The 25,878-nt window shown below is 35.5% G+C and overlaps 1 protein-coding gene across 1 annotated transcript in view; it reads right to left on the bottom strand.

Moving 5' to 3' along the window:
- Positions 1–17,790, bottom strand: part of LOC124642391 — a 114,891-nt gene extending 97,101 nt beyond the window's left edge. The window contains exon 1 of the mRNA XM_047180798.1: positions 17,533–17,790. The gene's annotated coding sequence lies outside the window, so the exon portion shown is untranslated. The remainder of the gene's footprint in view (positions 1–17,532) is intronic.
- Positions 17,791–25,878: the final 8,088 nt, after the last annotated feature.

The following is a 25,878-nucleotide window of genomic DNA, read 5'->3' as shown; positions in this document are numbered from 1 at the left end:
CCTGAGACCGAGGCGCCCGGGTTATTCGCACACGCTGCACCATAGGTTAAGACAGCCCTGTAGGTAACTATTATGGTTAAAATCAGGCAGCTGCCTGATTTTGCCGCCCCCTGAATTTGCCGCCCGGGGCATGGGCCCCGGCTTGCCCCCCCCCCCCCTAGATCCGGGGCTGGCTCTCTCAGACCTGCTTTGCGCAGTTGGACGCTGGCTGTTTTTTTTTTTTTTAACGACGTCAAAAATCATCAAATGCTGTGGGTTAGCAGCGGCGAGGGAGTGTCAGACTCTTACTGACTAAAAACCGTCGTGTTCCGTCGTAGGCCTTTCATGTGCCAGGGCCGCGGTATCTCTTTCGAACAACCCCGCAGCGCTGTAGGGTTTCCGCGGACTTAAAGGAAATTCAAGGTTTCCCCTCTGTCCTCGTATACTACCACCTCATGGTGTTCCGAGGCTTTTAAACAGCCGAAGCGGTCTGCGACGTCACCCCTTTTCTATTCAACTGCCATCGCGTCGACGCTTATGGTGCGAGCCGTGGGTGGCGCTTCTTCTTCTTCTGCCTCTGCGATCTTTTGCAGAAGTGAGCACACCTGAATGAATGGAGTCTCCTCTCTCCACTCGAGTATTGCGATCGTCTTGCATTTGAATCGCAATAGTCGGCATCGGTGAGAGGCTACTTTCAATTGAGGCAGTGCATGGTACTTGCTGCCTTTTTTGGTTGTCTTGGTGGTGCAACCGTTGAACGGGGCGGCGAGGCCTGGTGCAATGGTTATTCGAGCTCCAGCTCGACTCGAGCCCATGCAGAAGCTTATGCCTATTTTTTCCGCTTCCCTGTTCATAAACAAGGCGACTCCACGCAGTCTTATGCCTGGCACTCCGTCTCCTCCGAATGCCAAAAGCTGTGCGATGGGCATGGTACTTGGAGCTGACTGTTGACTGGTGGGTGATTTCTGTGTTTGCGCTGGTTGTGAGTTGGTGTTAGTAGGTCCTTTGTGTGGTTGTTAATTCTGTGTGTGTTGATTGTATGATAGTCGTTTGTCTGGTTGTCAGTTCTGTAGGTGTCTGTTCTGTAGATGTTTCGTGTATGGTTGTAGTTTGTGTGGTTATCGGTTGAGTGGTTGTTGTTAGTGTTGTTGTCGATTGTGTTGTGGTTGTCGGTTGAGTGGTTCTTGTCTGTGTTGTTGTTGACGTTAAATGTGGTTGTATGGTGGTGGTGTGTATGGTTGTAGGTGTAGTGGTCGTAGCGAGTGTAGTGTAGGGTCCGTTTTGTTGGCCGCAGCTGCGACTATGGCTAGTTTAATGGTTTCCTAGTAGCCGGTTTCCCCATGATCGTGTGGACTGTGGACTGACTCGGTTTCGATCGTGTATTCCAGTTCCATTCTGTCGTGGCAGAACCTTGGACACTCGAAAAGCAGGTGCCAGACTGTTTCATCGCAGCTGGGGTCACAGACGCACGAGGGACTGTTTTTGAGTTGGAATCTGTGGAGATACGCTGAGAATCCTCCATGCCCGCTTAGGATCTGGATGTGTGTCGGTGTAAGGACAGCTTCTTTAAGTCTTCTTTTTGCCGCAAGGACATTTGGAAAGAACACTTTTGTGACCGCTCCTGTGCTGCAGGATTCATATCGCGCTTGCCACATTCTGATACGATACGAGAACTTTGAAAATACAGCGGAGTACATTGTAATCCGCTGTATTTTCTGTCCTCCTTGGCCAGCTGGTCCGCTCTTTCATTCCCTGGAGATCCCACGTGGGCCCTCAGCCAGAAGAATTTCACGTCTCTGCCCTCCTCTCTGATGTCTCGGACGCATCTCTTTATCTTTAGTGCCAGGTGATGTGTGACAGACGGACTCCTCAGCAGCTCAAGCGACGATCTGATGCGCTAAAGTTCGCAGAGCCTATGTTCAGACTCGCCAAGACACAACGGCCGTATTGTAGTTTAGAACTTTAAAGTAAAGGCACGAGATATAAAATTACAATATTTGTAGTCCCAATGGGTTACTGTGTTACAGTCGTTGAAGGGGTAACCCGTTCAAAACGTCTTACGACAAAAAAGTGTAACCCATTAAGAATGGGTTTTTGAATACACAGGTATCAAATCGAAAGGGTTTGAAAGAGGTTATCCATTGATAAGGGTTTTCGTAAAAAAGTGTAACAAATATGAAATTGGTTCTAAAACAACACTTTGTCAAAACCCTATCAAAAACCCTTTCAATGGGTAACCAAAATGGTCCCTGCATATAACGAACCTTCAATTGATTAATTTTATTAAAAATGCCTTCCTTAGCAAGATGTGTTATATATCTAAGCTTCTATTGGTTAATTTTATGAAAGGCCTAATAATAATAATATGCTCGCTTAGCATATTTGCAGATCCAAATGTTCTGCAATGCATGCAATGCAATGATCTGGACAACAAGATACAATTCGAGTTTCACGTATGTAGAAAAGTGGGAAATATACTTTTAAATCAGTTTGGCTGTACAGAAAATTCTGGACAAATAAACTGACCCCTTAAAAAACCCTGTTTCAATCAAAATCAAAAAAATCTTTAAAACATTTCATTCTTGTTGACCAAAGAATGCCACAAGGCGGAATTCTCATCAAAACTATTGAATCGAAATATTTTTTAACGTTTTTTCATCTCGCGGAATATTGAAAAGCAACCGTCGTGGTCACCATCGTACTGGCTTGGAGCCATCTGCACTCAACGTCGTATGAAAAAGCAGGAAAAACGAATAAAAAATAAAACAAAAAAACGTCGTACGTTCGTATTATACGGAATACGGAGTTGCAGTGTATTGAACATTTAAGAAAGACTAAAGTCGGTCATTTTATTGGACGCTTAAGGTTCCGCACTATATTTTTTAGCTGATTTATATTTGAAAATATTTTTGATGTCGATTTTTCTTTCTTATGTTGATGCTATACGTTTGAATAAGTATGAATGAATGCCTTTTTACTTTTACAGACCCCTTATAAAATATGCAATCGAAATTATGCTTAGTTTCTTCTATAGTGCTGTGTGGAAAACTGATATTTTACCTTCCTGTTATTTTCCATTTTTACTTTGATTTATATCTCTTTTCTTTGGTTGTAGAAAGAATCCCACCAAAAACATTAAATGTAAAAAAAAAGCCAATCCTCTACGCAATTCCTCCACAGTAAAAAGTTTTGAGATCGCATAGAAGCCAAGTCCTGTTCTACTTTATTTGTAATAATAAATCAATATTTTGTGACTATATCAATAGTTTCGTTCACTTTATAATAATATTGACTTGGCCATGAGCACAATAAACTACAAATATAATACAGCATATCTTGGAGAGGTGAAAGTCAAACATGAAGTTTAATATCACAGAATTAAATGCTTTTAGTTTATTCAATTGTTCCTAAATGACCGACAGTCGGTATCATCCAACATCAATGAACTGCACATGTATAGTCCTTGGTGCATGTTTAGTCCTTGGTGATCTCAAATTCCAATCAGTCCATAATCAGTCCAATAGTAAAATCATGTCCATATAGAATTTATCAATACAATGGTATTTACACATTATTACAAGGAGCGACTTTTAACTTGTGCTCATGGCCAAGACAGTATTATTGTAATGTGAACAAAACTATTGATATAGTCACAAAATATTGATTTATTATTACAAATAAAGTAGAACAGGACTTGGCTTCTATGCGATCTCAAAACTTTTTACGGTGGAGGAATTGCGTAGAGGATTGGCTTTTTTTTACATTTAATGTTTTTGGTGGGATCTAATTTATTTTTTGTAGGTCTCTTTCTTCTCTAAGTATAGGTATAACAAATTAAATTAACTGACATGCAACTAACTAAATATATAACAAACTAAATATGTACACCTAAAGTAGCACGTAAACAATATTTTTTTTTAACCTAAAAAAATTCGAAATTGTCGAATTTTTTAATCGAATATCTTTTAGAATAAAAGAGATTTATTTCAGAGGTAGATGACGCTATCACATGAAATTATTTGATTTTTTTTTAAGTACTACTTATACTAAGCTATGTAACGAAACCATAGCGCGATTTAGACCAGGACAACGCCATCTATCGAGCGAACATGCAGTGTTTATCGCACTGCATTAATATGAAAGATTTTATCATTATTCATTTCATTTAAACCTAGCTTTTTTATTCATATGTTGTATATTTAATACATAATAACAATATACCACTACGTAACAATAAAACAAATAGTAACATTTTGTACATAAATAAATAACAAAGTTATCAATGCAGTCAAAATTCATACACAATGTTCTTGAAAAACCGCAAATATAAATTTGTTTCCTATTTTTTTATTAAGTTTTAAGGTTTTTATAATTTTCCCTTTATATGTAGCTAATAACCTATCTTGGTGCCAAATTTTAAGGTTCTAAGTTTGCTAGAAGTACCTTAGACTTTTGATGATCGGTCAGTGAGTGAATCAGTGACAAAATGGTGTAACTTTGATCGCTCATAACTCGTAAACTATTTATTCAAATGTCTTGTAATTTTGAGACTGAGCTTGTTCTAATACTTACTCTTGGTCATCGAAAACCTAAACTTCTAGCTTTGTTCACATGGAAGATACAGGGGGCTGAAATAGCCGCGAAACGCTTCGAGAAAAGATGGTACGGCCGTGCCCGCTTTGCTCGAGTCTCGGCTGGGGCACTGCCGTGCCCTCAGATATCGTCGTCGTTATAGAAAAAAATGAATTTGGTACAGATCTCTAAAAACTGGTGCAGCAATGAACTAAAGTAGACTGGAGTCCAATTATCGAAAGTTTTGATCAGGATTTTCACGGTACAAACATTTTCAACATAAGCAACGTAGTTTCGAAAAGCGGAACTCAATATCGAATTCCCAAATACAGATTCAAAACTCTAGCATATAGGTGATTCTTTGAGCACGAAATTCAGAATGGGATAACTTTTTTGAGAAAACAGAAATACCTAAATAATTTGGATGAGTCACATACACTTCTTTGCGTTAAAATAAACAATTATTGTAACACAGAACCATACACAGCTAGGACAAAAAAACTGCCTCCGAGTGTACACCTTTAAAATTCACAAACTAAAACAATTTTTTTTCACCGAGATACACAGGTGTGTCGTTCATTTCCATTTAAAGAATGCATAGAATGGACCGGCCATGTAAAATAGAAGGACCCGTTTTGCTTGCACAGCAGTGTACTCCAATTTACGCATTCCATTGTTCGTTTGTTCTGCAAAATGTTGAGCGTGACGTTTTTATAGCAATATCACGTTGCAACGTGGAACGAAACGAAAACTGTATTTATGATTTTTGGAAATAATTGGGGTAATTGGGTATCGGTAAATTTTGTGGAGGCTCCACCTCCTAGGGGTTTTGTTTTAACCGTAATATTATTTTTTTTTGGTAGTGTAATTACGTTGATATTATATCTGTTATCTCAGGGGTTTTGGGAAGAAAAATATGTTTTTGATCTATACATACTTCACTTGTAACAAAAAAACCTTCACTTAGTTACCTAGTGTTACTAAGCTGAAAGTCTCGCTGAAGTATTTAAAATCAAGTGAAGTGTTCAAGCATTTTGGACGAGTAAGCTCAGGTGATAACTTTTCAAACAAGGATCGAATAATTCTGGGTATCTACTAAGGGAGTTCTCAGAATATAGAATAAACTTGACACCTAACAAAAAGTCTGTTTTATTATAAACATCGAAGTGTTTGTTTGTTTGACTATGCAATAGGTAATATAATCTAAACTAAAACTAAAGAGGTACATGTTTTGTAAGAATCTGTCAGTATTAAAAAGCCCCTTAACAGAATGAAGATTTTAATCTAGGTGCACGAAGTAGTAGCAACAAAATACGGATGCAAGCTAGTATAAAATAAATTCAATTCTTTTTCTGCCCAAAACAAAAGACAAACAACAAAATATTATCTCCGTGAAGCTCTCGGGCAGTAAGTTTAAACACTGGTAGCATTGTCACGTTTGATAGCAAAGCTTATCTTGTGACCAAAGCAAAAGCCTTTGGTCACGTTTTATTTCTCAGTTTCGAGAAGACTGTTGAGTGCATTTACGTAGAATACTATATAGCGTAGTATTTTTGAGAAAGAGTTGACAAATACATAACATAGACCAGTTGCTACAAAAACTTAAACATCTATTGAACAATTGTCTAGAAAAATGTGGCTACAAAACAGAAATTATTTCAACGACATAATCTGACATTATTTTAGACAAGTGTTCAACTGACGTTTAAAAGTTTTTGTGGTACGAAGGTAAAAGTAATTTTTTTTCCATAACGGCTTCGAATTTAAATTTAGACGTGGAAAAAAACATAATTATGTAACCTATTGACGTACAACATAAAAGAGGGGTTACCGATTCACATTACTCATTTCGTGTAGATATTTTTGACGCAGTTTTTGGAATTTTCTGTTTTCCTCATGAATCACAATTCTTAACGTTGGCAAAATCTATTAAACGTAGGTATCTTATATTTTTAAAACCGGCACAAAAATGAAGTACTAAGTAATGTATGTACACAATATGCATAAGTATAATATGATGCATACAGTTTACCAATCACACTTCAAGAGAAAAACCAATTATACAAAATACAAAATAAAAAAAATCACATGAACTTCATTACCCAACACAGCAAGCGTTAATTTTATACATTAAAAACTGGCAACATTGCGTAATGCTCCTCTTATTTCGGGGAGAGAAAATGCAAAAATAAAATGCAGGGGCAAAAATTAATGATCCCTGAACTGGTACCAATCAGCCTAACGATCGTGATGGCGACGGCGGAGCAATTACCGAGCGACTCTCCGGTTGTGACCCTTACTGGACATGAGGGGACCAACTTGGTACCAAGGTAGTCAAGTTGGTTAGGGGTTGCCTTAATGCTTTCTCTTAGAGTTTTAAGGGTGAACTGTCTTGAAGGACCGATATTGAAGTAAAACTAGGAGTTTTTGGAGTATTTCTTTTTTTGATAATTTTGATGGTAATTTTATACGATAACAGTGATTGATAACTTTCTTACAGTGATCTGAGGACCAGGATTTTTAACTCTGCTAATCGGAAAATACCATCGAAGATATTGGATAAATTAGACTTTATCTAAAATTAAGTATAAAAGATTAAATAAACGATTAAGATTCAATCTTTAAAATTGTTTCTTTATAAAGGAAAACTTATTAAAAACTTTGCGTGAGAACGGGTGCCAATTTATAAGAATTAGTACGCGATAATCATAATTTAGTACAAGCCGTTGAACTGAAATGCCTCTAAGTAATAACTCTAACAACCAACACCCTTTTTATTATACCTTAGAGTACCAACACAGTGCAAACTTTTAGTCGGCCGACAGTTTGTTTAGGCTCACAAATCAGTACGAAGATGAATGGTAGTGCACACATTACAGAGTAAGATATTTGGCCGGTATCAGACCGACTAAAAACTTCGATTGAACTCATGATTTTCTTTAAAAAATAATCTGCCAACTGTCGGTCGACTAAAAGTTTGCAGTCTGCTCTTAGGTATAATAAAAGGTATAGGTACCTAAAATGTTAAGATGGTGAAATCATATAGTTAGAATAAAAAAGTAATAGCCTCACATAGTGAAACACGAAATTGTATTAATTTTGCAAATTATTTAGCGTTTAAGTTCTTTGGTTTGCATTTTAAGTTTCCACGGCATTTTGATTGATTTATTATTTGGTTACACGACTTATTTCGTGTATAAAATGTGTTTTTATTTTTTGTTTGCTAATGCTTCTGCGGAACTCAGAACCAAACAAAACAAAAATGGCGTCAATAATTCATGACCAGGTCAATATTGAAATCTAAATACAAGCTGTTGATCTGCATCCGTGCCATAGTCAAGGAGGTTAAAATTAAATACGTAAATAATCGATTTGAATTACGGTAGGTGGGAAAAAGCTAATATGCGCTGCTTTTTTTGATGTTGTAATTTCATGGTATTTCAGAATTTAGCCCACGGTTAAACACAAATCATAACAGAATTGCCCCGCGGCCACAGTGTGTGCGTGATGGCAGCTATGTGTGCGTAGACAGAGAAAACTAATGTCTACGTGTGTGCGTGAGTGTCGATGTGTGAGTGTCTTATCTACGACATGACAGCGCGAGCGAGCGAGACCGAGTGATACGCGATAGCAATCATTTTACCTAAAGTTTCGAAAATCACCTTCATTTATAACTTCGATTTACTTTACTTACTAATTTTTGAGCATAAAGGACATTGTTCCGGCTCCATACATGTTCTGCCTAAGAACCGTTCGAATGGAAAGTGACTTCTATAAACTCTTAAAATTATATGGAATCCTAGGAAATAAGTTTTCACGAACGGACACTTCAGGAAACTAAAATAATTACGAAAAAAGTTAATATTTTGAGGTTATAAATAAAAAATAACCAAGCTTGCGTGAAATATCAGAGTAGTATTATCAAACTACACTATACAAAAAATCAACAATACTATGTACAGCTCTATATGTTCTCTTCTAGATCTAGGAAAAGACTACTCTACTAGATACTAGGAAAAGAGATAGTAAATAGTCAAGTTTAAGATAATTCTTTGACAATGATCATTTTATAAAGTTGCATTTTCTGTCTGTCCCTTTGAATGCTTTAGATCTTTAAAACTACGCAATGGATTTGGGTGCGATTTTTTTTTAATAGATAGAGTAGGTCAAGAGGAAGGTTTACACCAAGGTTTTACATTGCCACCGTGCGAAGACGGGGCGTGTGACTAGTTTTCATAAATGCTTAGAATTTTTATGAAAAACAACTACCTAAACGCTTTTGCTTTCAACGTTACGTTTCTTAATATATAGTGAATCCACTTTGGATTTGTGATAAAACGCATAAGTTTCCAAAATGGAAGAGTTCCATTCACCACAATTCATAAAATATCGATATTATTACGATGGAGAATTATTTATTTAAATGATTGTTACTACTTTTATATTAGACAGTTACCTAGCTATCTACATGCCATAAGGCGGGAATCGAACCCGCGGTCTATTACCAAGAAGGCACAGACCATACTAAAAATGTCATTACCACACAAAATAATTTAACAGTTAAAGTAAGGTTTACCAATAACAATGAAAGAGGTTTTCGAGGATGTGCAATAAAAACAATATTTATATTCAATTAAAGGTTTTTAATCATCAATATTTCTCAATAATATATCTAAGAACTGAGCTTTGGTATCTCGCCCAGCTTAAATACCAGATAATAGTCATTATGTGGGCACAACAGCCCACTGTTCTACGCCCAACGATACAATTGCAACAGTATGCCTGATGGTAGGAGCTTCTTACAAAGTACACAATTGCGTCCAACAGTGCATTGCATCTTATTATGCTCGACTGCTTCAGACCAACACGTCGTACATATAAGGTCATGAGCTTCAACCTGTAATAATAAATACAAAAAATCATTAGTAAATATCAAGTAACTTGCAATTGTGGCAATTGATTTGAAAACCGAGAAATTGTGTGCTTATGAAAACATAAGTAGGTAGTAACATTCTTATCAAAATTAGAAAAACACTTTCGTAGACCACTTACCATACGGGGAACAGTCCATTGTTGTATGCAACGAAGTATATCTTCGTTTTCTAATACCAAAGAACCTCCAGCAGATCCACAATTTATACAATATACTATATTCTGCATCCATTGTTGTAATTATAATATAACTAAATTCGATCACAGACACAGCAATATCCGAAAATGCTAGTAAAATCCAGTTCTTTACACAAAGCCGAGTCTACCAAGTACGCAATCTAATCGGAGTCCGTAATCAAGCCAAAGTTGTTAGAATAAAACCATGAAACGCATAGAAAATCACAAAAGAAACGATAGTCGCAAAGCAATCAAACCAATCAAACTGACTTCTAGCAAACTGACTGAAGTACACCAGTGTTGCCAATTACGAAAACTATAATCCTACTCGAATGCCAAGCTAGAAATTCGCGATTCGCTCAAAACCATCTTAAAACATTATACAGAATACTAGCTTTTTTCTAGCTAGTCAGTTTAGGTATTTAAATGAATAAAGTGTTACCAACTAATTTTAATAACCGACTTCGGAAAGTAGGTTCTCAATTCGATCCGTATTTACCGAAATCCCGAAAACTTCCGAAACTGGCAGCACTGGCTGACGGAAACATTTTATAAGGCATCAATAATTGTGACCCTACTTTTTATTTGGAATTTATTTATTTGAAGTGTCCGTGGAATACTAAAATATGTTTCAAACAATATAAAAATAAATAAAAATTATAGTATAATTTATATTCACATCGGTTCTTAGGCCAAAATTGAACAATGTCCTTTAACACACATATCTTATTAACTACAGTAATAAGCAATACTAGTGCGCGAAAGAAAGTTCACTAACATGTTAACAGCTGATTGATAAAATGTTCGTTTTGCTTTATCTTTCAGCATAAAGTTTTCGCAGTGATTTAGTTTTTATTTTTGAATTAAATTGGTTAATAATTAGAAATTTTGCTTCCTTCTTAACGGTCTTAGGACCTTGGAACACGGAAATCTTATTAATGACGTAATACTAGTGCGCTAAAGGAAAGTTCACTGACCTGTTAACAGCTGATTGATAACATTTTCGGTTTGCTTTAACATTCAGCGTAAAGATTTCGTAGTAATTTTGTTTTTACTTTTCGATTAAATTACTGAAAGATGTGTTAGTTAAGTGTAGGCACGAGGTGATTCTTTGGGCTCGTAGGTATTATTGGCGTGGTTAAGAAATCAACTTATTTACACTAATAAAATTGATTAAGCTGACTACGTATTTACAAAATGTACAAATAAATAAATTACCTAGTTTAGTTACCCGGAGGTACTGTTCAAAGCTGTCACCTTCACACTCTTGGCACAATCGAGCACGACGAAGTAGCTGGTTGTCCTTCAGCTAACATAACACTATCACATTCGTTTTTAATGTGTCGAAAGCACTAAGTTAACGGTCCTAGCACATAAGTCTGTCACATGACCAGCATGACCCTCCGTGATGAGGGTTCCCGGTCGGTAAACATTTCCCGGAACATAGGTATGTACGGCTGTCATTGCACATCCTTGGCAGTCGTAACGGGTAGTCAGAAGCCAGTAAGTCTGACACCAGTCTAACCAAGGGGTATCGGGTTGCCCGGGTAACTGGGTTGAGGAGGTCAGATAGGCAGTCGCTTCTTGTAAAGCACTGGTACTCAGCTGAATCCGGTTAGACTGGAAGCCGACCCCAACATGATTGGGAAAAGGCTCGGAGGATGGATGGCTGTTAGTACACTGTTGTCACTGATGGCATACAGGCGGACCATCGCCACCAACTCGTGTTCGTGTAGTTTTCCGTCATCTCGCACTTTGTACCTACACGTCGCGGAATTCAAAGCGCACGTACGCAGCAGCGGCGGCGACATCAAACACACTGCTTGCCGTCGGCGCTTGTTTGTTCCGGCTTCAAGGGCACGCGGGGAGCGGCGAGGCGAGTGTGTGGGAGTACTCGCACTGTGATTGGGTGAATTTGGGTAGGCTGGATGATCTACGATTTTTATTGAACGATCGTTGCGTATGCTTTGTGCATGTATCGTTTGCGTTTGTGTGAGTGCGCAGCGCGGTAGTAAGGCTAGTAACACACGCGCCGAATTAAAGTACGGCTGGGTTACACTGACGGATATACGTAAATAAGAAAAAAACATGAAAAAATTACCTACCCATTTTTTCGTTGATTTGGGTCGAGAATCATTAGCATATTTACGTCCTTGACTATGGCACGGATGCAAATCAACAGCTTGTATAATAGGTATAGCGAAGAAATTATTTGTAAATTATAAATAATTTTCAAGTCAAATTTTCATGCTTAAGAAACCGAAATTAATCTCTACCGCCTACAAAAAACTACAGAGCGTAAAAACGTAGGCGTCATAATCACTATCTTCGTTAAGAAATAGAGCAGAAAATATATTTTTGAAGTTCAGTCCAGAGTCCTGTGGCGTCATCATCATCATCCGAGCCTTTTCCCAATCATGTTGGGGTCGGCTTCCAGTCTAACCAGATTCAGCTGAGTACCAGTGCTTTACAAGAAGCGACTGCCTAACTGACCTCCTCAACCCAGATGCCCGGGCAACCCGATACCCCTTGGTTAGACTGGTGTCAGACTTACTGGCTTCTGACTACCCGTAACGACTGCCAAGGATGTTCAATGACAGCCGGGCCTTACAGTTTAACGTGCCATCCGAAACACAGCCAATAGATAGTGTCTAAGATATACTTAGAAAGTACATACAAACTTAGAAAAGTTGTATTGGTACTTGCCTGACCTGGGATCGAACCCGCGCCCTCATACTTGAGAGGTTGGTCCTTTACCCACTAGGCCACCACTACTTTTTTATCCACTAGGACACGAGTCCTGTGGCGTACACCTAAATAAATCCTAAAAACACGATAAAGTAAAGCCTATTTCAATGAAAAATAAAGGTAATCTGACGTCCAAGAAATGTCACATTAATCCCTAAATTCTAGAACCAACTAAAAGTTGTTTACCTTCATAAAAAATGCTCTGTCAACGTGTCACCAGTTTTCAGAATTAAAGCAAACGAGTATAATTTATTATTTATTTGTAAGACCTGAGTTCGCCCATGTTGGCCTTCTAACCGACATTAAGGTATAATCTGCAAACGTATTCAATGGTCACAAATTCAGCCAGGTAAAGTAAAGGTCGACTCACATTTATTCAAGCCAAATGTGGAAAACGAAACGTAGTTTAGATTTATTTACATGAAATCTTTTATAATATAGAAAGCCTGCGTCATTTTTATCATCATCCTCCTGCTCTTATCCGAATTTTTTATTTGGAGTCGATGCAGCATGCTTTCTTCTTCCATACTCTTCTGTCTGCCGTCATCTGAGAAGTAACATTCTTTCTAGCCATAGGTATTGACTTTCACACAATCCATCCATCGTCTTATACCTACCTAAACCTAAAAATCTTGGACGCATTCAGACAAAGTCATGAAATTGACAACACCGCTGACAGTTTAAATGACAGCTGTAAAGAAAAACTCTAAAGATTTCTCCGAAGGCGCTTTGACTTTGATTCGCTCGGTGAGTTCGACTCGAATAAATATGCATCCACCTTTAGGCTTATCCCTTCTTGACCTAGCCATTACATCCACATAAAACAGTATTACAGGCCCATTTCTACAGGTTAGAATTTTCTCAGTATGCATAAATGATATGTGAGATGTTATATGTTAGGCTTCTAGCTTATTATTCATACGGAGAATAGTCGCTCCGAGAATATTCTGGAATGTGAATTTTAGGAACAAACATGGTCGGTTTTAGACTTAAATTTTTGCTAAGTTTGCTGGTTTTCTTAAGTGGGTAGTGGTTTATTTAATAGAGTTGAGAATGAAGTACTAATTTTAACGTTTTATTTAGAAATACTTTAGCTGTTGCCCGCGACTTCGTCTGCGTGTGCATTATAGAATTGCCAACGTACTATTTTATTTAGAATGTTCCTATCTATTAAGGCCTTTTCAGATTTTTTCTAAGCGTATCTAAATGAAAAATTAGATAATTGTTTTCATAGTGAATTGCCTAAAGTTTTCTTTTAAAAATTATGTGTAAAAAACTTTATTACCTACATAAAAATACCGCATAAATTGCGTCTCTATCAATCTCGCCGATCAAAATACCTATTCCCTTTTGTAACATAAATGAATAGCAGAAAATTACTATTAAAATGGTGCTTTCGACTAATATGAAAAGAAAACTGTTTTTATAACGATATTTTATTATATAATTTAGTGTTTCGGCACACGCCATATTTGAAAGTGTCGACATTTTTGCCTCAACTTGTAATAAAAGACGATCGTAGTTCTAACGCATCATTCTTCTTTTACTAATCTGTCCCACTTCTGTTTGTAGGCCTCTTCTCATACATACTAGTGAACAAAACGGTAGACAACTAGACAAATACAATATTTTCATTGAACTGTCAAAAACAGTCACTTTCTAAGTACTTAATTTCTATGAAAACGCAAAATGTTGCTGTGACGTCACATATTTCTCATGTATGTACTTAGTTTTTGTATTAAAAAAAAAAAAACAATTTTATCATCAAAAAATAAAGAAAAGTGAAGTATAAATTGTGTCAAAGAATTAATTTTAATACCTATAGTCAACTATCACCAAGCTTGTCCTAAGAGCTATGGCAATCTCAACTTGCTTGAACTAACATGTTTGTAAATGAATACTTATTGTAATGGCCGTCGATTCGATAAAAACCGCATTTATTATTTATTTAAAAAATATCAAGTCAAATTGTTGCCAGTAGAAAAATGTTATTTCTTTTATTAAAATGTTATTTCTTTTTTGTATTGCTTTGTACCAGCAACGTTCTACAAAAGGAAACACGATGCCACAGGCAATTTAACATTCATATTCCTTATTTACAATTCACAATGAAAGATATTCAATAAAAAATGGAAGATAAAAGATGAGTAGCAATGCTACGTAAATTCATTTAAATGTTTCTTTCTAAGTATAAGTATGAACATCAAAAATCACTCTTATTCTAATCAACCTTTGTGGCCAGTCAAAAGAAACATTCAAAAAACGACAACCTTTACCAAGATACTTACAAAAACCATTTTATTTAAAACAAAAGCCCCACGTCATGACATGAAGCTAATATTTACAAAGAAAACAAAACACGATTCATTGCCAAAGTCAAAGAAACATTGTCCATAATTGAAGATGAAACGAAATTACAAGTTTAGGTAACATTACCAAAATATCTGGTATTCATGTACTTCTTAAAAATTCGTCAATATTCGTCCCTTTTTCTTCTTCTTTTTTTTTTGATGGGACGTCGTTCATCTCTTAAAGCGATACACAAATGATTTGGAAATTGTTATTATTTTGAAAGCATTTCTCAATCAGCTACAAAATGTATTCGACTGAGCAAAAGATTTTCATTAGATAAAAGACGCAGAGTAAGTTATTTATACCAATCTTATTTTGAATCTGCAATCTTATTCATAACTTATTTTTAAGTCTTTATGCTCAAATTACCATTTAAACAAAGCTGCTTTACGATTTAAAATGAAAGGTTTTTTAATTTATGCAAAGATGAAGTATGAAGCAAGATTTAGGATTGCGAATGCGTTCTTCAAACTCTTGATAAGTTATCGTAATCCTTAATAACAATACTAAATGAACTACATATGTGTGCGGCTTTCAAACCAAACCGATTATAACGTTTGGTACACAGATAGACTACTTAAGAGCCTAAGAAGGGACAAAAATATACTTTTTATACGGGTGCGAGAAATAGTTCGTTCGGGTAACTCGGGTGACTATCTTTCAATAACAGTCATGTTTTAATTTCTGCGTCAGAATAAATAAATAAAATATTCACCACTTAAAATCCTTAAGGTGAAACTAAAGAAGGTTATAAAGTCCTAAAATACCAACAATATGTCTCTATTTTATCACTCTTTTTTTAATGGCGAATCCATAAAAACCCAGTTTGCAAGCAATGTGTTTGCAATTACCGTGCAATAGCTAAGTTCATTAGTTCCACTAGAGGCGGCTTCTAAGCCAATTACTACAGGTCTAGACAAAACTATCTTGATATCGCAGTAGAATAAAATATAAGGAGTAAAAACGTAGGACAATTGTGTCACCTTATACATATACCTACCAATAACAGTATCGTCTTCAATTGTTTTACTATCATTGTTTTTTGTTTTATATCGGACCATCGGGGATACACCCGCTTGACCACCACTGGGTTCTTTTTAGTTTTTTTATTTGAAAAAAAAAAAAACACTTTCTTCCTTTGCCCTAAAGACTTAAAGTAAACGATAATATATATGATTTTCTAGGAAGTTATAAAGGGTGTTCTTTGAATAGTGCCGTAGGATTTTAAACGTAAAATTCACCAGTCTTCAGGAAGAACAGTCCGCGGTAGTATAGGCTCTCATACAAAGAAGGAATGAAAACTCATTCGTACATAGTACTTGAAAGGCAGATGCTTTAACCACTAAACCAAAAACAATTTTTATATCAATACAAATGTAATAAAGCCGGAGAGTTTCTTTGTTTGTTCGAACGCGTGACTTAACTTTAATCTGCTAGAAATAAATATCAAGACTGAGTAAAGAAATCAATGAATATCAGGTAACTGATTTATCGCAGTAGAATTTTTTGGTCCAGAACGCTGGTGGAACCGCAGATAATAGATAGTAATAATGTATTATTACTATCTTTTATTATAATAATGTATGATTACTATCTATTATCTGCGGTTTTTTCATAATTCTTACCTCAACTACATGTCCTACGATTTGTTTTATTGAACAATGCACTGCTAGATTCAACCCCCGTAACATTTCTTTACTGCTTTTTTAAGTTCATGGGGGAGCGGAACGAAGTCAAACACAGTAAGTTTGATGGTTATGATGCGCAGTTAAAGTACCGCCTTACCTTCAAGGTTTATAACCACATCAGCTTCGTGACGTCATACCTATTATTATAACTGTACGAATAATATATTATCACAATCATGTTACGTAGGTACCTTCTCGTTTTATTGACGAGTGTTGCAAAAAATATTTTACAAAAAAAAAAACCGAAATTGTGATTTCAAATTCAATAAATATTCCTATCTAAAATCTTCTCCTAAGTCTGACAAACACTATGCTGAAAAACGCATAAAAATCGGATCAGTTAAACATGAGATAATTGCGCATAAATATCATTTTTTTTTAAGTCAGGCAAAAACGGTATAAAATAAAATAGGTAATAAAAATACGTCGGGATAAATAAAAACCGCATCAAAATTGGAACAGCTAAACTTAAGATAATCGCGCATAAACATCCTTTTTTGAAGTCGGTTAAAAACAGATAAATTAAAATAATAAATAAACCAGGATAAATTATTACGAAAGAGAATTTTAACTAAAACTTTGATAATAAGAGCTGGATCCGTCAAAATTCGCGATAAAGAAGAGAAAACTCCTAATTATACAAAGGACGACCTTAAATTGCTTTAAGTTGAATTTAAGCACGACGGGAAGATAACAGATTAATTTACGCGTTCCTACTTAAAAATTAAGGCTAAAATAATTTTTCTTCTTTCGTGTCTTTGCTGAAAAAGTTTTAGTTTTTTTTTTATTAATTATATTTTAATGTAGAATACACTCATTTATATTTAAGTATTAAGATATGTTTAATTATCATTAATCAGGTTTTAAAAATATAAAATCCATAAAACCGATCACTATAATCTCGCCATTGATCATAATAAACCATAAAAAAAATAATTTCATTTCATTGTAATTATCTTCTTTTACTTCCATTTTATCGCAAAAAACACGCGAAAAAATAAAAGTAGGTACATTATTGTAATTGACGAAAAACACATTACTCGTTTTTTAATTTAAAAATATATTATAAAAAAAAAATATTTACCTCTGAAAAATCCACTAGAAAAATATTATTCCACTACACCACTATCCTGTCACTTCACTTGCAATTAATAATTCAAAAATCTTACTCCATTAATTATTTACACGCTTCACAATTTATAAAATAAATAAAGAAAAAAAAAACCATTCGCTTTAACAATCACAATAATAAATTGTTCCGCAAAAAAATGGTTTGCACACTCGATGTAAAAATTTTATCGCGATCTCCCACAATTTGGGGTGACGACCGTTAGCGTCCGTTCGCATTGAGCTACGAAAACGCACTGGGGTATCTTTACGTAGTAGCGTGGGACAGAGAGAACATTACTAAAGCAGGAGGGGTAGTCATGAAATCTATATGGGCTTCTAAACTGGCCACGAAAATACTACGGAAGTCTCAGGCCATTCAGTATGGACATCAATAGGTTCTTAAAGAATATTCTGGACAGTACTAATGGTTTCTTACATTATGTTATGCATGACTTGTGGTACTACTAATGGCGATTTTATTTACTTTTAAACGCCATTGTATACTAACACTTTACCTTAGTTTAGCTTTAGATTATTTATAGAGGTTTAAACCGCGGAAAAAATATTTTTGGGAGCTCAAAGCGCTGTTGAGCTGACCAGATGAAATTTTATACAGAGTGATATTTTACAGAAATCTCGATTGATATTTTTCGGTAATTGTAATTCAAAACTGTAACTTCTTTGGGAAAATATTAAGGAAAATTCTTTGTGGCGTTTAATATCTTTGACCAGTTGAGGAGTGCACTTAACTCTGTCGTGTTTCGTTTTCTCGCTTTGATCAAGGGTTAGGAGAGCGCTTAGCGAGAAAGACAGTGCACATTTATGTTGTTCCTAGACAAGTTACTGCGTTTTACCTGTCTAAAAGCTTTCTTACTAGTGTCGACTCTTTTAATGGAAGATGCTCACTTAAGGGTAGCTTTTTGTTTTCGTTCAGTCATTTTACTAACTGCTTCAGGTTTGAGTATGAAAATCAAAATTGTTTTGACGTTGTTTGTAGTTTCGTACTGCTCCGTATTTTTTATTATAAATTAAGGGATATTTTCTTTTAATTTTGTACTAATTACTTACTATTTCGGTATTATTTTTATAGCAACTAGAGCATGTTTTTTGAAAATATCCAACTATTGCAGTTTTTGGAACATTCTACATGTTTATGCTCTCTAAACGATGTTTGTATTACTAATGCTTCTGTTCCGTCATTTAATTCTAATGGATGGTGTTTATTTTATTGGGGAGAGGGTGCAATGGGCTGAAAGCGTTATATTTTTAGGGAAAAGAAAATCATCTTCTCTCTGAACGCCTTTTTTTATATTGCAAGAATGAATAAAAATATAACATTATAATAAGTGATTTCACTTTAGTTGCTTCATGCTGAGCACTGGTAAAAATACGACTAGACATTAGACTGGAAACCGACGCAATTAAAAATATAAAAATCTATACAGATAAAGATGAAGTTTAGCATTATGTGTATGCCAAGAGTGTAAAAATCTAAAATCTATATTTCAAAAACCGAAGATTTTTCAAATCGCTTAGCAACAAAAACGAATACCAGCATCAAAGGGGACCTTGACAAAATCTTTCGAGTTACATCTGAAAAAACGTTCCAAAATGGCTGTATTATTACTGAAAAAATAAACATATTTTTATCTCCCAGTCTACAGAGAGCATGGTTCATTAGAGCCTTTAGCAAAATCTTCAACAAAAGATTCCGTTGAACAATTTTTTTCGTCCCCGCTCCGGAACTCAAAAAAGACCTTCGTACCTACAATTACTTGGAAGCGGGCCTTTCTTGATACAATTTAATTTTTTACTTTTATTCTTGTATGGCAAATGTTTTTAAGGGCTTATTCTGTCTCATGGCAATGAATTTTCTCCATGGAGTTTTCAGGAAAGCATTTTCCTGTTATGATAATCTTAATGATCTGTTTTAAGTCTATTAGTGGAAGAAATTGTGATGACAGCCGGTTTAATAAGGATCAAATTAGGATTAACCCATCAGGGTCAGTTTTCGGCATCCGTTATTAAAAATGGGTTTATCGAAATTATTCGTTCTATTTAGGAGCTCCTTGAAAGGTCTTCTTACGTGGTTTCTTAAAAATAGGGTCTTAAGATCATGCTTTGCAGTCTATAAGGCGTAGCTTAGACTCTCTAGGGATATTGTGTTTCATGTTAACAAAACCATTTATGTAGCAAATTATTAGGCAACTTGATACACTGATTTTCTTGTATAATTTAATAATAAATAATGACTTAGGTTTACGAAGCTAAAGTCAATGCCTGGAAGGCTATATTTCGAAGAACTGGAGTAAGTATGAGGAACAATAAGAATGCTAAGTATAAAAGTGAATGGATGGAGAGGGAGAGACAGACGGAAAAGTAGATAGACTGGCTGGAAGACATGAACAAAAAGGGAGTGAATATTAGTATGATGGCTGACAGAGAGACATAGAAGCGGAAAACATGCCCAAATAAACTGGGAACAGAACCAAAAAAATACTGCAAGAGCAAGTTTGAGTGTATTCACTCAATGTTTCCATGCGCAGATCCTAGCATACAACCCCTTTGTCTTCGAGTGCGTCTTAAGTGCATGATGATTTTTTATCATCATAGTGTGAGATTCAACTCAGCATATGGGTCTTATAGAGTACCTAAAAATGTGTGAATAATAAAATTAATGTGTTTTGGGAATATTATTATCCAACTTTATGTACGAGTAAACAAAACAATACCAGGAAAATATTGTTCACGTATTTTCCAACAGTCTGTTTTCCTTTGAAGAAAAACGAAAACTTTTTCATATAACACTTTATTTATCAACACAACTGTCAGAAAAGTGAGATATAGGTACATTTATAAACATCAGAAATATATGGTTTTAGTACTTGAGTATGCCCAAAAAATCTAGTGAAATAACAAGCGCGAATTTCTTTCAGGGAATTGTTAGAAAGTTTCTGAAACTTTTTTATTGCTTTCCACAAACAAGTTTTGGTCTCGTTTATATTTTTTTCTTTTTACTTCTAAGTAAATATTGATGATCTGATTGATTGATTTGGGTATGGTTTCTGTTATAAAAAAACTAGAAAATAAAAAAAACAGTTACTTACCTATAAACCTACATAGGTGGTCCCGGTCATATTAGACTAAAATAAAAACGTGGGGCCCATTCCGTAACTATTGCTGTAATACTTTCTTCTAGAGGTATAATAGGTGTGGATTTCTTCTTACTATAATCGTAACTGGAGATTTTGACAATCAATAATCAGCCGTAGCGGCTTCACCAGCGAACGCCGAGCTCACGATCTACCAAAGTATAAAGATATGCTTTGCCATAGGTAGGATTTCAGAGGGCCCCCACGTTTTTATTTTAGTCTAATATGACCGGGACCACCTATGTAGGTTTATAGGTAAGTAACTGTTTTTTTTATTTTCTAGTTTTCAGTGCACATAAGATAAAACCGTTTAACTTAAAAGTTTTTTTACCGATTTTTTATTTTCTAGTTTTTAGTATTTAATGAAAATGCCTACCGAATATTCCTCATTCTATATTTGGGTCAGCAGCGCTGAGGGAGTGCCAGACTCTTACTGACTAAAAACAGTTGTGTTTCGTCGTATGCCTTTTATGTACCAGGACAATCCCGCAGCCCAGGCAGGCCTTTGCCCTGTTGGGCCCCGCTGAGGTTGCTGACAGTATTCTACTTGAGTTGCCCTTTCATTTGATACCCATATTGAGGGAGTTGTGGAAAAAATATGTAATCCGCCATTTTGTACCGGCGGCCATCTTGGATTTACAATGTTATTGATATTATTATATTGTATTGTCATCGGAATTAAAGGTGTGTACCAAATTTCAGATCAATCTGACAACAGCAAGGTACTTAAATTTGAATTACTAAATTTGACCCAAGAAAGAATAAATAATAAATAAAACAAACAGGGTAAGCTAAATAAAACCGTTTAATAATAAAATTGTTTTTGTTTTTATTAATGCGATCGTTTTTTCCCGGTTTCATATTTCTTTTGTCAATACGACTCGGTTTGTTTATTGTTTTAATAGTATTAAAAATGTATGGGAACCCGTTTTTTGGCACTTTTTTATGTACTACCGCGGACTTTTCCGCCTGACCACTGTTGAATTTTTGGGTTTAAAATCCTACAACGCTATTCAAAGAAAACCTTTTAAAGATTTGACCTTCTAGGAAAGCATTATACTAAAAAGAAAATCATTGTACAAAAAAGAAACTTAAAATATTCATCAATGTACGTAACGAATATTAGGGCATATCAAGAAAAAGTTTATTTTCTCTAATGAATTAGCAAAAGGAACCTAATGTTCTGTGGAAAATTTACAACTATTAATTTCATATTATTAAAAATCAATCACAAACGCAATTTATGCCATTGTAATACAAATTGTGTGTCTCCAAAGTTACCAAGTCAATGCAACCAATTTACGTTGCAAAATCGCACACGCTGCATTTGACCGCAAATTCAATTCAAAGCAAATGCAATTACTAATGTTCTCAACTTCTAAGATCCATTTGCACGAAAATCATGGTAGTTATATAGCTCCCACTCTATTGGGAATGTGAACTCTATTAAATTAATCAGAAACTTTAATAGAAACTAGCTTCTGCCAGCGGCTTCGCCCACGTGGAGTTCGGTTATATCGCGTTTCCAAGAGAATTCTTCAAAAATAAATAAAAACTATCCTTTGTTCTTTCTCAAGGTCAACTCTCTCTCTGTACCAAATTTTATTGAAATCAGTTCAGTGGTTTAGACGTGAAAGCGTAACAGACAGACAGACAGACAGAGTTACTTTCGCATTTATAATATTACTAGGGATTGTATGAGAATCTTCGAGTCATGCGTCACTTGAATATTTAATAATGATTCTCGTTAATGTTGCTTTAATTTTGTAACCTTCACAGTTGATTTGATTTTGGTCCTTTGAACTTTTTGGTCCTTTTAGATTGCAGTGTTTATTTTTGGCTTCGGTCTTTCTTTTTCAATTATTCCATTAGCGAATTTCGTTGTGTGGTTTATTAGTTGTGGCTTTGTTGTTCTTTTTCTATCATGAGCGATTTCAGAAACAAATCTAAAAATAGTTTTTTTTTTGTTTTGAAACGAATAACTTAAGAGTTAATATGTCTACAATGAATATTTTGAACCAGTTCGCAAACTTTCGACGCGTCATTATAACAACAATTTATCGATTATTTTCAAATCGATATCGTAGTCACTAATTCGTCTGTACCGTGTCATTTTCCAAACCTATTTTGGTCTAATGATAGCAATCAAACGTGTTATTTAGAACTGTGTGACAGTAATGGAAAAATACAAGCATCAAAAGCCATTTATCATATAACATAACATCATACCTTTATTTTTATAATACACTCAAATGTCATCAGTTATTTTAAGTGTTGTTATTACAGTGGGCCAGTCACTCTTCAACTGAGCACAAAATCATTCAGGCTAAAACGGGTTAATTTTCAGCGACTCCGTTTCTACTCTTTACGCCTACCCTTCTAATTCTTCGTGGCCCCTCTCTAAAAGGCAGAAGATGGCATAAACGCTGAGGTTTTTAGTGGGTGCAAGCCCCACATAACCTCACCGTCTCCCCGAGCGGTGTGTGTATGCGTCAGGCATTTTCCTCAGCTGAAACAAAAAAAAAGGGTTAAATTCAAATTCCTCTGGCTACTTTAGACAACCTGGAACATATTGGCCTTGACGTTCAAAATTCTTTCAACAGAATGAATCGAGAAGTTTCGAGCTATCGACAGCTCTGTTGATCTTGTGGTAAGAAATGTAAGTTACGAAGCGTAAACAAAAGTTTATTGGGTAAGGCTAAGAATAGAGTAGCTCGGAGTCTGGAAGCTGGTGGTGTTCCCCAGGACTATGAGAGTACTTAAATCAAGCGACCCTGACTTACCGAGTAACCACTGATCGAGACTGTTAGGCGAATTCGGGAATACTCTGAAACTCGACAAGACGGAAGAAGAAATAGCTTCATACAGTGACAATGAGAGGTCTTAGGACGACAATAGTATGAAGGTCATTTAAATAAACTGTGTCAAAATGAAGAATCAAATACTGGACCTGACGCAGACAATCAAACCCTTTCTTAAGGAACTGCTGTATGATTCCATTATAATACCAAACCCATTATGAATACATTTGAATGATCACACTTTCACAACTACGCATCTATACGGAATGAAGTAGGCGATGAAAATAGACGATATTTCGTTGGAGAATATTATCCTCGGTCCTGATTCATGAGTTTACCCTTGAACGAACTTGGGTAAGGGTAAATAAATAGTTTTAGTGAATGAATGGTATGTGGAGTAATAATACCTGGGTTTTGATAGACTGTTCCAACAGTTCGTGTGAGTAATAATGGAGTTGGTTCTGACTATTATTTGTAATGAAACGTTAGAGTTAGAATTATTAATAATTTTGATGACATTAAATTTAAAAATAGATGTGGTCATTGTATGGTATGTGTCAATGTACAGAGTATTGATGTTATTATCATAAGTCGATCGCTTTAAGTACCTAACATATGAGAAGCGTTATGCGACTTTATACATCCAACTGTTATTCAGTCTTACTTTTTTCGCGTCTTAAGTACAGCATTCATATCTAGGTACGCCGAATTTTTTCAAAAGCACTTCAGCACGTGTTACACATGTAATTAAAAACGGCATAAATTCCCCCTATTTACAACAACATATTATCCCCTAATCACACTACACGCCAAACAAAATAGGGTAGCAAAGCAAAACTACACCACAAGCCAAAACTAACTTCCTGACGAAACCCTCAACAATACATACAAATAAAGGTATTTTCCCAGTAATTACTTCAATCGTTAGCCGTAATCTCGAGATTCAAGAGAAAACATCTTTCGCAGCTGTCGTGTGTACGAAAGAGATATTTGAGTGTAGATTAGGAATATTTATGTGTTCCCTCAACGATCTTGATTGTGTGGCCATAAAGGCGGGTCTACGCTAGACGAACCGAGCACGAAGCATAAGCGGAGCCGTTCTCGGCTTGTCGTTCGCGGCGTCAAGTGTGGACGTACAACGAACCTACAACGATCACTGTTAGCAAATCCCTTTGTGTTCGTCAAAAACCGACAACAGGCGGAACGCAGCCGAGCACGAACGAAATGCTCGCAGCGCGCTCGTTAGAGGTTTGTAAGTTGGTCCACACTAGACGAATTGTGTTCGGCTCGTGCTCCGCTCCGCTAGCGTAGACTCAGCTTAAGATTGGCGGGTTGGTGTGAACGTTGGATTTGGTATAATCTTCTTTCGAATACGTATTTGGAGCGTCGTTGAGTTGACTGTTGAGCTTGTATTTGTGGTGTCTTATCGGTTGGGCTCATTTTTAAGGGGACGTTTTGTAGATGTGAAATTGTGACGGTAAATTGGTGAATGCCGTATCATGTTTTAGACGGTCTCAAACATATTTCTGTTCTTGTACCTATAATGTGCTTGATTTATTTTAGTAATCAACTAGAAAAGGTTAAGGAATAAAAATGAAGTAATATTGACTTGTGTCAGACAATTTGAATTACAAAACAGTTGAACATGTTATTCAAAAATTCAAATAAAAGAAATGAAGAATTTAAATTAGGTACATTTAATTTTAATTACCCAAATTCCCGCTCGTTTTAAAGCCCCAACAGACACGCTTCGTTTAAAGTGTAAAAAGTAAACGCATCTTTACCAAAACCTATATACCTTTTATTACTTTTGACCGTGAACGAACGTAAATTCTTTTTAATGGTGCGTTAAATTGTAGTAAACCTATTTTGTTCACATGTTTCGAATCCAAATGAGAATTTATTTTTTAATTTGTGTTTAAAATGGCTTCTGTGGATCATAGTTTACGACGATTTATTTTTAAATTTCGAAGGGCCAAAAACGAACTTTTGTTTTTCGCCAAACAAAAAAAATATCTAACACCTTAAAAAATAATAAGCTATGTCACAAAGTGACATTCTTAAAATGTTTTCGGAAGAAAACGCCTAAATGTTAGACTTTTTATATATTTTGTTTAATTCAGAAAATCCGAAACAAGACCACAAACATTCAACAGATAAAACTGCTAAAATGTCATCCTATATTATTTTCCACTCTTCACATTCACTCCTTACCTTTCCAAAAATATATCCACCCAGTTTAAATATCAAACCAAATAAACCCACACAATTCTAGTAGCCAAACGCAAATAATATTGGTACACGCATTTGTGGAAATATAAAGAGGGAATAAATTCTCCTCACAGATGCTTGTAGGCATAATCCACG

The sequence above is a fragment of the Helicoverpa zea genome, chromosome 24 (assembly GCF_022581195.2).
Source record: "Helicoverpa zea isolate HzStark_Cry1AcR chromosome 24, ilHelZeax1.1, whole genome shotgun sequence".
Taxonomy (NCBI): domain Eukaryota; kingdom Metazoa; phylum Arthropoda; class Insecta; order Lepidoptera; family Noctuidae; genus Helicoverpa; species Helicoverpa zea.
Note: the sequence above shows the minus strand (reverse complement) of the source record. Positions and strands in the feature narration are given on the sequence as shown.